The 14,963-nt window shown below is 39.4% G+C and overlaps 1 non-coding gene across 1 annotated transcript; it reads left to right on the plus strand.

Annotated features, from left to right (window-relative positions):
* The first annotated feature begins 12,887 nt into the window (after nucleotides 1–12,887).
* On the plus strand, nucleotides 12,888–12,994 carry LOC112788673 (small nucleolar RNA R71). The gene has a single exon (XR_003196029.1). It is a non-coding gene; the product is annotated as a small nucleolar RNA R71 (small nucleolar RNA).
* The last annotated feature ends 1,969 nt before the right edge of the window (nucleotides 12,995–14,963 follow it).

Below are 14,963 nucleotides of genomic sequence, written 5' to 3' on the forward strand. Positions count from 1 at the left end.
CTTACTCATGCACTTTCTTTTCAAAACATGAACATATGCATCCTTTATTTCAACTTTTTATTTCACTTTCTATTATGCACAGTTTTATTTTTATTTTTTAATAAGAAATTGTTTCTTGCCTTTGTTAGCACAAGAGATGCATATGACCTACAATAAAGAACACATGAGCATTTTTCAATTGCCAATTTTTTTTTCCACAATGAGTTCCATGCCTCTATCACCAATGCTTCCCAATAATTCCCCCCCACACTTAGAATATACACACTAATCCACCCAACCTAATCAAAGAGTAATTCAAGGACATCAATGGTTTTTCACTTAAAGGGAAATAATGTGCTAAAATCAGAACAAAAGGGAATTACAGGCTCAACAGGGGTTCACAATGGTGAGTACAAGGGTTGGCCATATAGGTTGGTGAGTTCAAAATCAAATATGGCCTCAATCATGCTAGATGCATCCAAACAACAAATACAGGATATAAAGAATCATGCAAATCAATGATCACAATAAAAAAGAAGAGTAAAATCACACCAGAACAAACATTACGGTCGAAAAAAATGCAACCATCTATCAAGGCTCAAATCTTACAAGGTATGTTGTTCTAGCTCTTTTTTATGTTCCACAAACAGAATACTTCAAGCAAGTTAGAAACATAAAATTTTTCATCAATTCAACTGATGGTATGCCCTAAGAAATAAAACTATCATATAACTTATTCAACTTATTCAACTTATTCATTCTATCATGCAATGTGCAAACATTAACTATCATATAACTATAAACTATAAAGAGATATACACAATCAAACTAACTAAGGTGCAATGGAAATAAAACTACTAAAATTGAGTAAAAAGAACTAAAAGAGTGCTGCAAAATATTTTGAGAAAAGAAATTTTTTTAACCCCACGAAGTTGATCCTCCCCCACACTTAGTTCGAGCACAGTCCTCCGTGCTTGCTTAGGATCCGGGAGAATGAGAACTTCGGGGCCACCTTCAGCTGGTGGTGTCGAGAATACCTTCATCATACTCCTCTCCAACTAGCTCGGATAAAGCCTCAGGATTTGGGCCGGGGTCTCTTCCTTCTAGCTTTGCCGCTATCCACTCAAAACGCTTATGCTTCAAATACTCCATGCGGTGGATATCGTGCAAGATGTCTCGAAATAGATCCGGAAGTGACCGAAGAACCAGTAAAGGAATCGATGAGCTTGGTAGACTTGATGGTGGTGCTACGGGTGCCTTCCTCTTCGAGGGTGTCTTCTCTGATGATTTATCCAATTTTCCCCTCGAAATGAACTTGTTGCCTCTTGGAAACTTGAACATTATATCCATTGGTTGCCTCTCTACCCCTGCTGCGTTTGCTAGGCGCATTACCATCGACGGAAATGGAATGTTGATATTCTTCTTCTCAACCAATTTTCAAATTGATTTGCGCAATAAAGGTACAATGGCTATATGCTTCCCTTCCATAATAGCCCACAGTAGCAAAGCAGTTCTAAATCTCACATGGGTAGTGTGGGTGCTCGGGATGATGTAATCCACTACAATCTGATGCCATATACGAGTTTCAGCATTCAAATCAGAGTATGCAATACTGGTGGGAATAGAATTTCTCCCTTTGCTATACTCCCAAGATGCACCAGGACAGCCTATTCTCTCTAGAATGGTAGTCAGAGATATTCTTCCTTTGAACACATCCACTTTTATCTTGAAATAATCATCCTTGTCAAGCAAAATATGGGGGATGCTCAGAATAGCTTATAGAGCTTGATCGGATGTATCCAACATCCTTTCCCAGAGGAATACTGACTTCGGTTCCCAAGCTTGGTAATTTGCATAGAATTCCCGCACCATAGTTTCATTGACTTCAATGGGTTCTCGCTCGAGAAATTTCCAATGAAGTGGGGGAATCCTTTGGTGAATAGTCGCCTTGTATTGACTTGGAACCTTCAACAGCCACTCCCAATGGATTGTGTGTTTCTCAATAGCCTCGTATTGAGAGTCGGTTCTTTGGTTAACCAAGGTATTCGGTTTATCACCTTGGCGATCCCACCAAACATCGGGAAAGCGATCGGTAGTTTGCTCAACCGGCGAAGTAACCGGTACCTTACCCTTCTTTCGCATCCTGAAAATAAAAATACAAGATTTTCGAGATCATAGGGCAATAATAAAATCATTGAGGAAGCACTAACAAGGTTAAAAGAAGCTCTTAAGATAGTGTGGTTTACAAAAACATGGTGTGTATATTCCAATTATGTGCGTGGTTAGAACACACACACCGGCCAGATACCACGGCAACCACACCGTTTAACAGTCAAAACACATTGCTTCTCAAATAAATGCTTAAGTTGCAAGGCTAAAGCATGGACGTAAAAGCAACTTCAAGCTCGCACCAATCGCTTCATTAACACGCTTTGAATGGAATGGTCATTGAGGTTGTTGGCAAGAAATTCATAGGCAACAGAGTGTACAACAACAATAACTATTCACTCAAAGTGAAGTGTCAATTGCTCATTCTCAAGAAGTGGTAATCACATGTGCAATGTTCTTAAGTTGAGGCCAAAAGATGTTTGATCAAGACATCATCTAAAGGTGAACAAATGTAAAGTGATTACCGAATCACAATTCAAAGATGAACAATGACAATTGAGTCTCATACAACACAATGCATTTGTAAGCAAAATTGCACATCAACAAACAAGGAAATGCATTGGTGAATTCACTTAACTACCATCAAAAGTCATAATTGAAGTTGCACAATTCATACAATATGCCTAACAAGAGATAAATTGAACACATATGATGGCCAAGTCATATGAATCAAACAAAATATTCATTGAGGCATTTCATCAAACATGTGGTATGCAATGTGCAAACTTATCACCATTGATGCTCAAATTCAATCATAAGCAACCCATAATCAAATATCAACACTTGCAATACACAAAATAACAGAGAAGGCAATAAAATTAATCTAAGCAACATGAAAAGAAGATCAAAACAATTGCAAAATTAACAACAAAAAAAGGAAAAGGAAAAGTAAGGACCTGAAAATTGAAGGTGCAAACAAGCAAGAATGGGTAAGAAAACAATGGCACTTCTTATAGCCACTACGAATTTGAGGCGGTTGGGTTCGCCAAAAAATGCTGGAGAGGAAAAGCTCACCGGTGGTGAAGAGAGAAAAGAGAAAGGAAAGAGAGAAAGAAAAGAAAAGAGAAATAAGAGAGAGAGAGAGAGAGAGAGAGAGAGAGAGTATGAGAGAGAGAGAAGGTGGTAGAGACTTGACGGCGGCGGTGGCCGGCGGCAGGGTCGCGTGGAAGGGGGTTGAGGTTGAGAGGAGCAACAATAGTGAAAAGAGAAAGAAATGAAAATGCTACTCAACAGGGCAGGTTGCCCTGTTAACGCCCTAAACGTGTCGCGTGCGTGCGCACAGACGCCTGTGCAGACGTACAGAAGGCAGAAATTAGAAGGGTTGCGAACGCACACAGCATGCGATCGCCGTGACCAGATGGAGTGTAAAAGCGTGTGCGAACGCACAGAGAGGAGCGCGTGCACAGGGGTCGCAAGATAGAGTGGTGTATGCATACTCATAAGCTAGTGCGTACGCACAGATCGAGAACAGGAGGGAGGGATGCAGGTGCACAGAGCGTGCATTTGCTCCCACCAGAGGGGTTGCAACAACGCATGCGGGCGCACAAGGGCGTGCGCTCGCACAGAAAGCTTTGCTTTTTTTTTAAAAAACGTGATGATTGGATTTTTGATGGTTTAGAATTCACAATAAATTCTCGTTGCAAGTATAGTTTCTAAACCAACAAAGAATCCTTTCATACAAAAGATTGTTTATCACTAAAACAAACCCCTAAAATTATAAACCGAAGTATTTAAACCTCGGGTCATTCTCCCTAAGAATTGAAATAAGGTGTTCTTGTTATTGGTTATGAGTTATGTTTGGAATTTTGATAAGAGACATGAAAGATAAATGGCAAGGAAGAAAACTAATGGCTAAAAAGGTCTTGGCAAGGGTTGGTGGTCAAGGATCTCTATCCCTATCATTAACCACAACATGAGAATTGGCAAGGATCAATCTCATTAAATCATCCTCTAACTAGTAAAGGAAAGTCAAATGAGCTATATCAATCCATGTCCATAAGTTCTAGCTCTCCACCAATTCAATTAGTGAGACCTAGAGTTAATGGCTCCCAATCATCAATTACCTGGACATTAGTAACTCAAGAGTTCCTAAGTTACCTTCCCAAGCCAAGAGCATAAAATTCTACTCTAACATCCTTCCAAGTATTTTATCAAACACTTGGAAGGCACAAAAGGTAAACAACATGAATTGCAAGAATTAAAAGAATCTATGACTACAAAAGCAAGAGATCAACAATAGAAAAGCAAAACAATTATGAAACAAAAAGAACTTACCAATTACATTGAAGAAGAAATGTAGATCTACAAAAGAAAGTTCACAAACTCCAACTAACAATACAAAGAAACTACAAGAGAAGTAGAATGCTACTACTACAAGAGAACAATTAAGGATGAAAGAGGAAAATTAAGAGAGAAGAAGAAGAAGTAGATCTAGATCTAAACCTAATCCTAATTTTAGAGAGAAGAGAGAACTTCTCTCTCTAGAAACTAACTAATCCTAACCATAATGTGTGTGAATGAGCAAAAGATGTTAATTCCCTTCACTCCTTGGTCCTTTAAAGCACTTTGGCGCCAAAGTTGGTTGCAAACTGGGCCCCACAGCTTCTCAGAATTCGCTGGGCACATTTTCTATTTAAAAATCACGTTTGGCCACCGACACGTACGCGTACAGCACGCGTACGCATCCCTTGAATTTTCGCGATCCACGCGTCCGCGTATAGTGCGCGTGCGCATGGATGAATGTATCTAAATCTTTGGCTTTTTCATGATTTCTCCACTTTGTATGCTTTCCTCTTCATTCCTTTGATCCATTCCTAGCCTTTTCAGTATGAAATCACTAACAAACACATCAAGGCATCTAGTGGAATCAAAGGTGAATCAAGATCATCAAATTAAAGGTCTAAAAGCATGTTTTCATGTTTAAGCACAAATTAAGGGAGAATCACAAAATCATGCTATTTTATTGAATAAATATGAGAAAAGGTTGATAAAATACTCTAAATTCAACACAAGTTAAACCCTAAAAATGGGGTTTATCAGAACGCTTGAGGTATAGAGTCAGGCGTGCGTGCGTACACAGTCCGTGCGCACGCACAAGGACCATGATATGGGGAGGTTGTTCACGCGCACAGCTCATGACGACGCTCCCACCAGAGGGGCTGCCAATAGGTGTGCGAATGCACACGTTTGTGCGGCCGTACAGGAGGCGCAATAAGGGAACTGCATGCGTACGCATAAGGCAATGCGCATGCACAGGGCTCAGAAAAGAGGGCAGCGCGCACGCACAAGCAGTGCTGGCGCTGTCACCAGAGGATGCTGCAAGGGGTGTGCGGGCGCACAAGGGCGTGTGCTCGCACAGGAGGTGAAAAATGCAATTTTGTGCGCGCACAGGGTGGTGCGCACGCACAGGCGCCCTATTTCTAAAAAATTTGTCTTTTCAAAACTAAGGTTTCTTCCTATAGCATAGTAACATACTAACCCCAAATCATTTAAACATGCATAAATTCATGATCCACAAGCAATTCAACTTATTCAATCCAAAAATACCAAATCAAAACTAAGCTAATCATCATACCACAAGAAAGCAACTAATTCAAAAAGCTACAAACAAAAAGATAAAGTTGGAGCAATGTTACCATGGTGGGGTGTCTCCCACCAATCTCTCTAAGCTTGAACAATTTTCCAATGTCTTGGTTTAATTGTTCATGGGAAGAGATGAAGCTTGGTCACTAATTATACCATACACATTCATAGATCAAAGTATTGGTAGGATTAAATGTCACAATATCCATCCAACCCCCAACCTAATCCAATGTGAGAAAGCATTTCTAGCATGATTTCCTCATTCCTCTGTCAAGGTTCCGAGGAAATCCAATTATGAACAATTTCTCCGTCGAGACAATTGTTCAATTGAATTAGGATCAAAAGCTTTCTAGTAAGACCAAGAGAAAAGACAGAGAAAGGATTATGAAAACTACAATTGATCCATTAAATAACAATAGAGCTCTCTAACCCAATAAAAAGAGTTAGTATAGTTCATTGTGCTATTCTAACAGAGAAGAAATAAAATACAAAAAATTGGAGAAGAAGAATTATAATTCAAACAGAAATGGAAACTTTAAATTCATAATGGAAATTACAAACTAAAATTAAACTACCAGCAAAACAGAAAAGAAAAGAAAAGAAAGAAAAGTGCATGAAAAGTGTGTGTTAGGAGATGTGGATGCATGATTCTGGACTCCCCTCCAATCCAGAATGGTTTCTCCAATCCAGCTACTGCCTATATATAGGCTTACAGAGATGAAAATACAAATTACAAAATGAATTAAAATTCCTAATATAGATGCTTCTTGTGCCTTGGATTGAGTGATGTTTGATGGGCTCAGCTTGCTTGCATGATTCAGGGGTGTATCGGGCCTTTAGCAGTGTTGCCAGCATTAAAATTCTACTCTCAGGCCTGTCTTCAGCGTTTGCGTCAACGTTGGCATGTAAACGTTCCCTCCAACATTTTTCCGGTCATGCGTACGCGTGGGTGACGCGTAAGCGTGACCCTTGTTTTCTTTTTTTTAACGTTGAGATGAGCGTTGAAGACAACGTTGCTGGGACAACGTTCTACCCATGCATGCCTTGTCAATTCTTCACTTCTCACGCGTACGCGTGGGTGACGCGTACGCGTGGTTTGTCAATTTTTCTCTTTTCACGCATACGCGTCATTGTCGCGTACGCGTGGCCTCTGATTTTGAACTTCTCACGCATACACGTGGAGCACGCATACGCGTGGCTGTCGATTTTTCCAGGCTTCTTATCGTGCACGTTGGGGGTAACGTTGGATCACCAACGTTCCCTCCAACGTTGCTTCTTCATTTTTTCCATACAGCGTTGGTTTATTGCCAACGTTTACTCCAACTTTGCCACCAATGTTAGCTCTCTAATTCTGCTCTTCTCTGCTTCTCTGCTTCTACTTTGCCTATTATCAAACAAATAAGTGTATCAAAGTAACATACAAGATAAACTTTACTATACTAAGTGTGCTAATAATGTTCAAAATCATAATTTTACTTAGTGTGATCTATTTCATCTTATTTATCCTGTATATTAACTAAGATTCACCTATGTTTGAGATTTTGTTTCATGCAGAGATTTTTCATGCTTTTGCTCCTTTATCAACATAAATTGTATGAAAACTAAATTAAAATCTACTGAAAAAGCATAGAAAAATAGACCATGATGCCTTGGCATCACTTGCCATCGGCCTCAAAAGAATAGACTCCGGAATGTGCATCAAGCTTGAATCGGGATGTCTTTAGAAACGACCTTCCAAGTAGAATGGATGATGGCTTGTCTGAGTATGATGTAAGAACCCGAATTTTTACGTAAAACAGTTTTAATAAAATAATTTACTGCCTGAAATAGATTCAAAATTTAGAAGTTTTAATTTGAAAATATAAATGAGAAATTTGGTTCCAGTAAATTTTTCTGAGTTGGAAAATGTATTTCTTTCAAAAAGTTTATGTAAAAATGCGTACTGGCGCTTAAGCCGGCAGTACCAGCTCTAGGCTGTCCAGTACCGCGTATTTTGAAAAATAGTATTTTGAAAATTGATTTGTTGTTTTGAAAGGACAAAAATAATTTTAGAATCGAAAACCGGATACTAATCTTAAAGGTTTTGGACCAATGTAGGTCAAACGGACCAAAAACACTAACGGGTTGGACCGGGCCCAAACCGGGCCCAAGGTCTAACATATATAAGCTCACTTAATAAGCTTTTCAGCTCATTTTTCTCCCCACAGAGAGAGAGGGGCGCAGATTGAGAAGAGAGGAGAGGTGAGGGTTGGTTACTTTTCACCTCCACCTTCCGAAAGCCATAACTTTTGATCTGGAGCTTTGATTACCGAGCCGTTTGTAGCCACCCGAAGCTCTCGTTGAGCTCTACGTTTCTATCTAAAGAAACCTGGTAAGAAATTATGTCTCTCTCCCCAGTTTCGTGCTCTATATTTTTGTGCTTTTGAGGTTATGGTTTTGAGTAGAATTTGTGGTTTTAGTTGTTTAGGTGATCTCTAGTAGCGAGTAAATGTTGGATTTTACCCCTAATCACGTTGGGTAAGGTAAGGTTCCACTAAACCCTTGTGTTTAGTTGTTTTATGTATCTTAGATTTTGATTTTGATGATATATGTGTTGTTAGTGTGAGCGTTGGTGTTTGTTGGTGTTGGTTGAGGCTTTGAATCAAGCTTGGTGGCTTCGTTTTGATATTTGGTGCGTTTGGGAATCGACCAAGGTATAGTTTCGGTTTCCTTTATGTAATATGTAATGTTCATGGATACTTAGGCTAGTTGACCCTAAGATAGGATTGAATGTTGTGGGTGTATGAGTAATTATATGTGAATTGATGTTAATTGTTGGCGTATGGATTTATTGATGGATAATGAGAATTTTGAGAAATTAAGGTGATGAGTTAATATAAATGTTTATGGTGGGTTGGAATGAAGGATATTGATGATTATGATGTTTGATGACATATATTGATGATGATTTTTTATTGTTGGTTATTGTGGTTGTTGGGTATTGTTGGGTATCATTGGTGTTGATGAGCTTTATGATAGATTTGGTTAATGATGGATAGGATTTGATAATGATTGTTGAAATTTATGAGGATTTGTTTTGGTGGTTGAGGTTGTTGTTGATTGATTATGATTTTGAGTATGGATTTATGATTAAGTAGGAAATTATGGGTATGGTAGTGAGAAATGGTATAACGGTTGAGTAATTTAAGTGAAATTAAGGAGAATGATATGAAGAGGTAATATGTTGTGTGTGGTAGTGGTTTATGATGATTGGGTAGGTTTTGATTTGGTTTTGAATGGAAAGTTGGTTAAAATTGGAGTTTTGAAGCCTTTGGTAAGAATGGATTTTTGGTGAACTTTGTCTGATCATAACTTTTGCCCTGAATTTCAAAATCTGATGAAACTTCTCTATAATTAAAGATCTTTGAAAAGTCTTTAAATTGATATAAAGTTTGTAAAATTTGGAATTTTTTAGAGGAAGTTATGATCAATCAAGTTGGTGTTAAAAATCTAAAATTCTGCAAAGTTGCAGAATTTCAGGATTTCTGATATGTGCGCACGCACAGCCTTGTGCGCACGCACAACCCTGCACTTTTTAAAAACCCGTGTGCACGCACAGACCTGTGCGTACACACAGGCAGGGAAGGGCGTACTATTTTTCCGCGTTAGCACAACTTGTGTGCGTGCACATCAATGAAGAATTACGACCTGTGCGTACTCACAGCCCTGTGCACACGCACAAGTCGGGAAGGATCAGTACCTGTGTGTACGGACTCCTCTGTGTGTACGCACACTTTGAAAATCTTCCTGGGCGTGCGCACGCACGCCCTGTTTCTCAAATTTTATTTTGTTTTCAACTATTTCACCTTCCCGACAAGGTTGTAAGCTTCTATAACACCATTTTAAGACTCTTGGGCTTATTTTAGAGCATTGAAATAGGGGAAAGGTCCTAGGGGGTTTAAGTTGGGTTTTCTTTTGAAAGGTTAGCAAACGGAGGTTTAGGTTTCTGGTGTATTGAGGATGAGTTAGTTGGGAGAAAAGGAAGAGTGGTGAACTGGGTGATTGATGATAATGAATTTGAGAAATTGATGAACTAATAGTTCGGAATAGAACTTATGACTTGATGATGGTTGAGAGGAGTATGAGTGGAAGTGTTAAGAGTAGTGGCCTCTAAGAATGAATATGTGATTACAATTTGTATTGTTCTCCGTCGTAGGGGCTGTGGCAGTATCCCGCCTACGTTCGGATGTAAGAGTTGAAGCTGGGCTTCTCACTCATATTTCTCGCAACCAGAGGAAGGTGGAAGGGCACTCTCCCTCGGAATATTTCCCTTTGACAGGAGAAGGTGGTAGGGTACTCATCCCTCAGAATTATTCCTCCTGAAAATGCGATTTCTCTCTGATTGCAAGGTGGTGGGGCACTAACCCATGGAATCATGCGACAACCAGAGGAAGGTGGTAGGGCACGCTCCCTCGGAATATTTCCCTCTGAAAGGAGAAGGTGGTAAGGCACTCTTCCTCGGAATTTTCCTCCTTATGCGCAATAGAGAGACTAATCCGGGAGTTGTCGACCGGATTTGCTGTCGGGTTTCGCATAATAACCGACATGTGATATCACAGCCAATAGGACAGGCATTCATCATATACATCTTCTATATGCTTGCTTGCTTTGTTTACTTGAGCTTGCCTAATTGTATAACATGCCTACTTGCTTTCTTGAATTACTTGCTGTAAATGAATTCTACCTGTGTTTTACTTGCCTGCATTATTTGTGATTGTCTGATGATAAGAGGTTAGATAGGCGGTGGCGATGGGATCGCACGGAGGTTAGGCTGGCGAGGGTTGTGGGATACAGTGGTGTGATTAGCATTAGTCAGAGATCCCCTAAGTTTAGATAACCCGGTTTATGGTTTAAGTTCTTGTATATTTATTTATCTTGTTCTAAGCTTGAATATCAGTATGTGATGTGGAGTCCTAGGATTGCCTTCGGCGTCCCGGGGCGTTACATTTTACATTATTGGGCACTGTTACCATACTGAGAACCTCTGGTTCTCATTCCATACTTTGTTGTTGTTTTTCAGATGCAGGTTGTAATCTACTTCGATGAGATTATGGATATGGTGATAGAGCGGAGTATGGTTCGTTCCTTGTTTAATTCTATTTTACTTTCGTCATAGTATTCTCTCAACTTTTGTATATTCAACTTTATGGCCTTAGAGGCTTATTTGAGAGATAGGTTGTATAAGTTGTTTTAATTTCTAAAGCTCTGTATCCTTTTTATTTGTTACTAGTCGGCTTAAACTCCGCAAGCTGCGGCTAGTTCTCTATGATTATTATATTCTTATATTTATCTATATTTTATTCTCTTATACTTATACCTTGTATCTTATGTGTTATCTTCGTGTGAACGTTTCGCGCTTTTGTAATTCTGTCCTTGAGCTTAATCCTTCATCATGCTTCTAGATTATATTATTTCCTTATATATATATATATATAAGCCTTAGAATTGTCGTAACCTCTGATTAACCTTTGCCTTACGGCTAGAGGTAAGGCTTAGGGTAATTGGGGTGTTACAGTCTATAGGAGGAGTCTCCAAAATGTGGAAATCTACCGGGAAGAGTAAACCTTGGATATCAACCAAAACATTTTCTATAATCCCCACAACTGATATAATTCTCTTATCGGGCAACACGAATCTTGCCCTGGACCTCTTTAAGGGTGACAAGTTCAATCTCTCATAAATAGGGAGTGGCATAATGCTTACGCATGCCCCCAAATCACACATACAATCTTTGAACTTAATCCCACCAATCAAGCAAGTAACCAAACATGGGCCAGGATCATTTCATTTTTCAAGAATTAAAGAAGAGATAGAATCATCTACCGCCCTTTTGTTGAGTTCGCCAATTTTCTCCTTGTGAGTACAAACATCTTTGAGGAACTTGGCATATTTGGGCACTTGTTGAATGGCTTGAAATAGAGGGACTGTGACTTTAACATTCTTAAAAATTTCCACCATGTTGGGGTCAAGTTGTTCTTGCTTCTTTGCCTTCTTTGCCAAAGTTGGGAATGGAATGGGCATAGGCTCTTCAATTGGATTTTTCTTCTTTGGCTCCTTGGCCTTGAGTGGTTCCCCCTCATCCTTCTCAACATCTTCCTCTTCATCATTCATCGCTCCCATATCCTCTCCTACCTCTTCATTGTGGGTTTTCTCACTCAAACTTGTGGGTACAACACCAATTTCATCCAACTTGGTGCCGCTCCTAAGGGTAATGGCATTGATGCTTCCCTTAGAATTCGATTGAGGTTGTGAGGGAAAACCACTAGAAGTTAAGGCTTGTTGGGCATTTTGTGTAGTAGGAGGGGAAAGAGTCAAACGGGTGAGTGCTTCGGCCTTCGGCAATTGTAGCCATATATGCTTCTTATTTCTTGTGAAATTCTCGTTGCTCTTGCATAAAGGTTTGCAGTGTGTCATTCATGTAGGGTTGATTAGGAGGAGGACCTTGATTGCCTTGAGGAGGGTTGGATCTACTATTACTATTTGGATGTTGATACCTCCCTTGAGGTTGAGATTGTGAAGGGTGTTGGTAGGATTGTTGGTATTGGGGTTGACCTTGAGGAGCTTGATGATAGTAGGCTTGTTGGCTTGGGTAAGGTTGAGCTTGTGGGGCTTGGTTCCACCTTTTATTAGAATTATTCCTCCACTATTGATTTTGATTTCCTTCATGTTGATTGTAGTTGGGTCTTTGTGGGTACGAATTGGCTACCGCTAATGTAGTGTCCTCTTGGAGTTGAGGGCACTCATCAGTGTAATTGTTGTTACAAGCACAAATACCGCATGATCTTGGTGGTCCTTCAATTCTTGGAGGTTGAGGTGGAGGAGCTATCAAGGCTTGGGAAATTTGTTTCCCTTGGGTGATTTGTCTCAACAAAATTGTCATCTTACCGAGGGTCTTTGTCAAAACGGCGTCTTCGGAAGGAGAAACTTCACTTAAAGCTTTTGGTTGTGGATTCCTTGCCCTTGAGTGTTGAGTAGAGTCCGCCAAGTCCGCTATGATCTCCCACGCTTCCTCGGCGGTCTTGTTTTTGGTAAGGGATCCTCCACTAGAGGCATCTAGGAGAAGCTTACCTTGGGGATTCATCCCTTGACAAAAATAGCTAATAAGTACTAACTCATCAATACGGTGGTGAGGGCAGGCTTCCAACAACTTCTTGAATCTCTCCCAGTACTCATAAAGAGTCTCCCCATCTCGTTGCATAATGCAAGAGATTTCCTTTCGTAGCTTATCAGTCTTTTGTGGTGGGTAGAACTTTTCCAGAAATTCCTTACGCAACAAGTCCCAATTGGAAATCACATCTCCCGGCTAAGTATAAAACCATTCTTTTGCTTTTCCCTCCAAAGAGAAAGGGAAAGCAAACACCAAAACTGCTACTTCATCTGCACCATGTCTTCTCGTAGTGGAGCATGCAACTTGAAAATCCTTAAGATGCTTAAGAGGATCTTCCCCAGGTAGTCCATTGTACTTGGGGAGCAAGTTGATTGTGTCGATCTTAAGCTCAAAATTTGGATCCAAAGCCGGATACCGGATTTGTATCGGTTGCAAGTTAATATCAAGAGCTTCGGGTTCCCTTAAGGTGATTCTACGAGGTGGATCTGCCATGGTGTCATCACCTGAGTCACTCACAGAGATTTCAACACTCCTCACAGATGAATATAAGGTTTCCTTATTGATGGATGAATGATGGCCACAGATTGATAGTGATAGTGAAGGGGTGCGCTCTTCAAGCAAGCCCGATTCACTATTCACAAATGCTAGCCGGCGCCGAGCTTGTCTAATACGAGTTAAAGTTCTTTCTATTTCCGGATAAAAAGAGGCCAAGCTCGGGTTTGGAAGCGACCATGTCATTCAACTGAAGAAGCAATAGAAGCATGCAATTTGGAAAAGCAAAACAAGAAAGGACAAATAAACATGAACCAACCTAACAATTAACAACTACCAAGACTAACTAGATAGAAACAATATCCACAAAATTAGAGCCAAGTAACAAACAAGAACCAAATATTCACACTATTCACATATTCACAACAACAAAAATTTTAGCACTCATTGCACTTAAAGTGATTCCTCGGCAATGGCGCCAAATTTGATAGTGGACGGATTCGTTGTTGATCTAAAATTTCAAAATATAAAATTCCATCATTGAAAGTATAGCCTAGATCAACAATTAATCCCCAAATCAAATGTTTAATCCAAAGGATGCGTCACAATTCAAAATCAATTCAATTCCGGGAGTTTCAATTCCCGGGTCGTCTCCCAAGGACACTTGAGACCAATGAGTGTGCAATCTTGGTTGTGAGAATCATGGGGTTTGCAATAAAGAGATAAACATATAAAGCAATGACAGAACATGAAAAATTGTAATAAATTAACTAATAAAGAAATCAATGAAGTAACTATGCAATATAGACAAGTAAAGTATAGAAGGAACTAATGTAAATGTGTATAAAGGAAATTAAGCATAAAAGGCATCTTGGCTTGGAGTGAGCTAAGGGTCCTTTCCTTGTTGGAACCACAACTATGCCAACTAGAATGGATCAATCTCACTTGATTAACTCTTACATCAGAAAGTAAGTTAAATGAGTATAAGTGTTCTTAACCCACAAATCCTAAATTGCTTGCTAATTAACTTAGCAACAACATAGCGTTAGTGGGAACAAGAACAATTAACAATCCAAAATTGACATTAAATCTTGGACATTCCAACTTTAGGAACCCAATTGCTCACTTTTCCCAACCAAGAGATAGAAAACTAGCCCAAAATCATACTTGACATTTTGTCAAACACTTGCTGGGCAAAGACCTTAAACATGGAAAAATTAGAAAAAGCTTGAAACCAAAAGCAACAAATCATCTCAATCAACAATAAAGACTCAAGAAAGCATGTAAACATCATCAAACATCAAATTCATCAACAAGAAATAGAAATTGCAAGAGAGAAGTAAAATTGAACTATAACTTGGAATATAAGAAAGTATAAGAACAATGTAATTATAAAGAGTAATGACAAAGAGATACTTACAATGGGAATTAGCAAAATCCAAGATCAAAGTTGAAATGGCACTTGAATGTAAAAATCCTAGTATAAACCCTAGTAGAGAAGATGATGAAAAACTTAAAAAAAAAACTACACTAAAAGCTATCTACCACTACTCCTAAGCTACACTAATGTAATGCTATAGTATGGTCTTCATTC

Source organism: Arachis hypogaea, chromosome 20 (genome assembly GCF_003086295.3).
Source record: "Arachis hypogaea cultivar Tifrunner chromosome 20, arahy.Tifrunner.gnm2.J5K5, whole genome shotgun sequence".
Taxonomy (NCBI): Eukaryota; Viridiplantae; Streptophyta; class Magnoliopsida; order Fabales; family Fabaceae; genus Arachis; species Arachis hypogaea.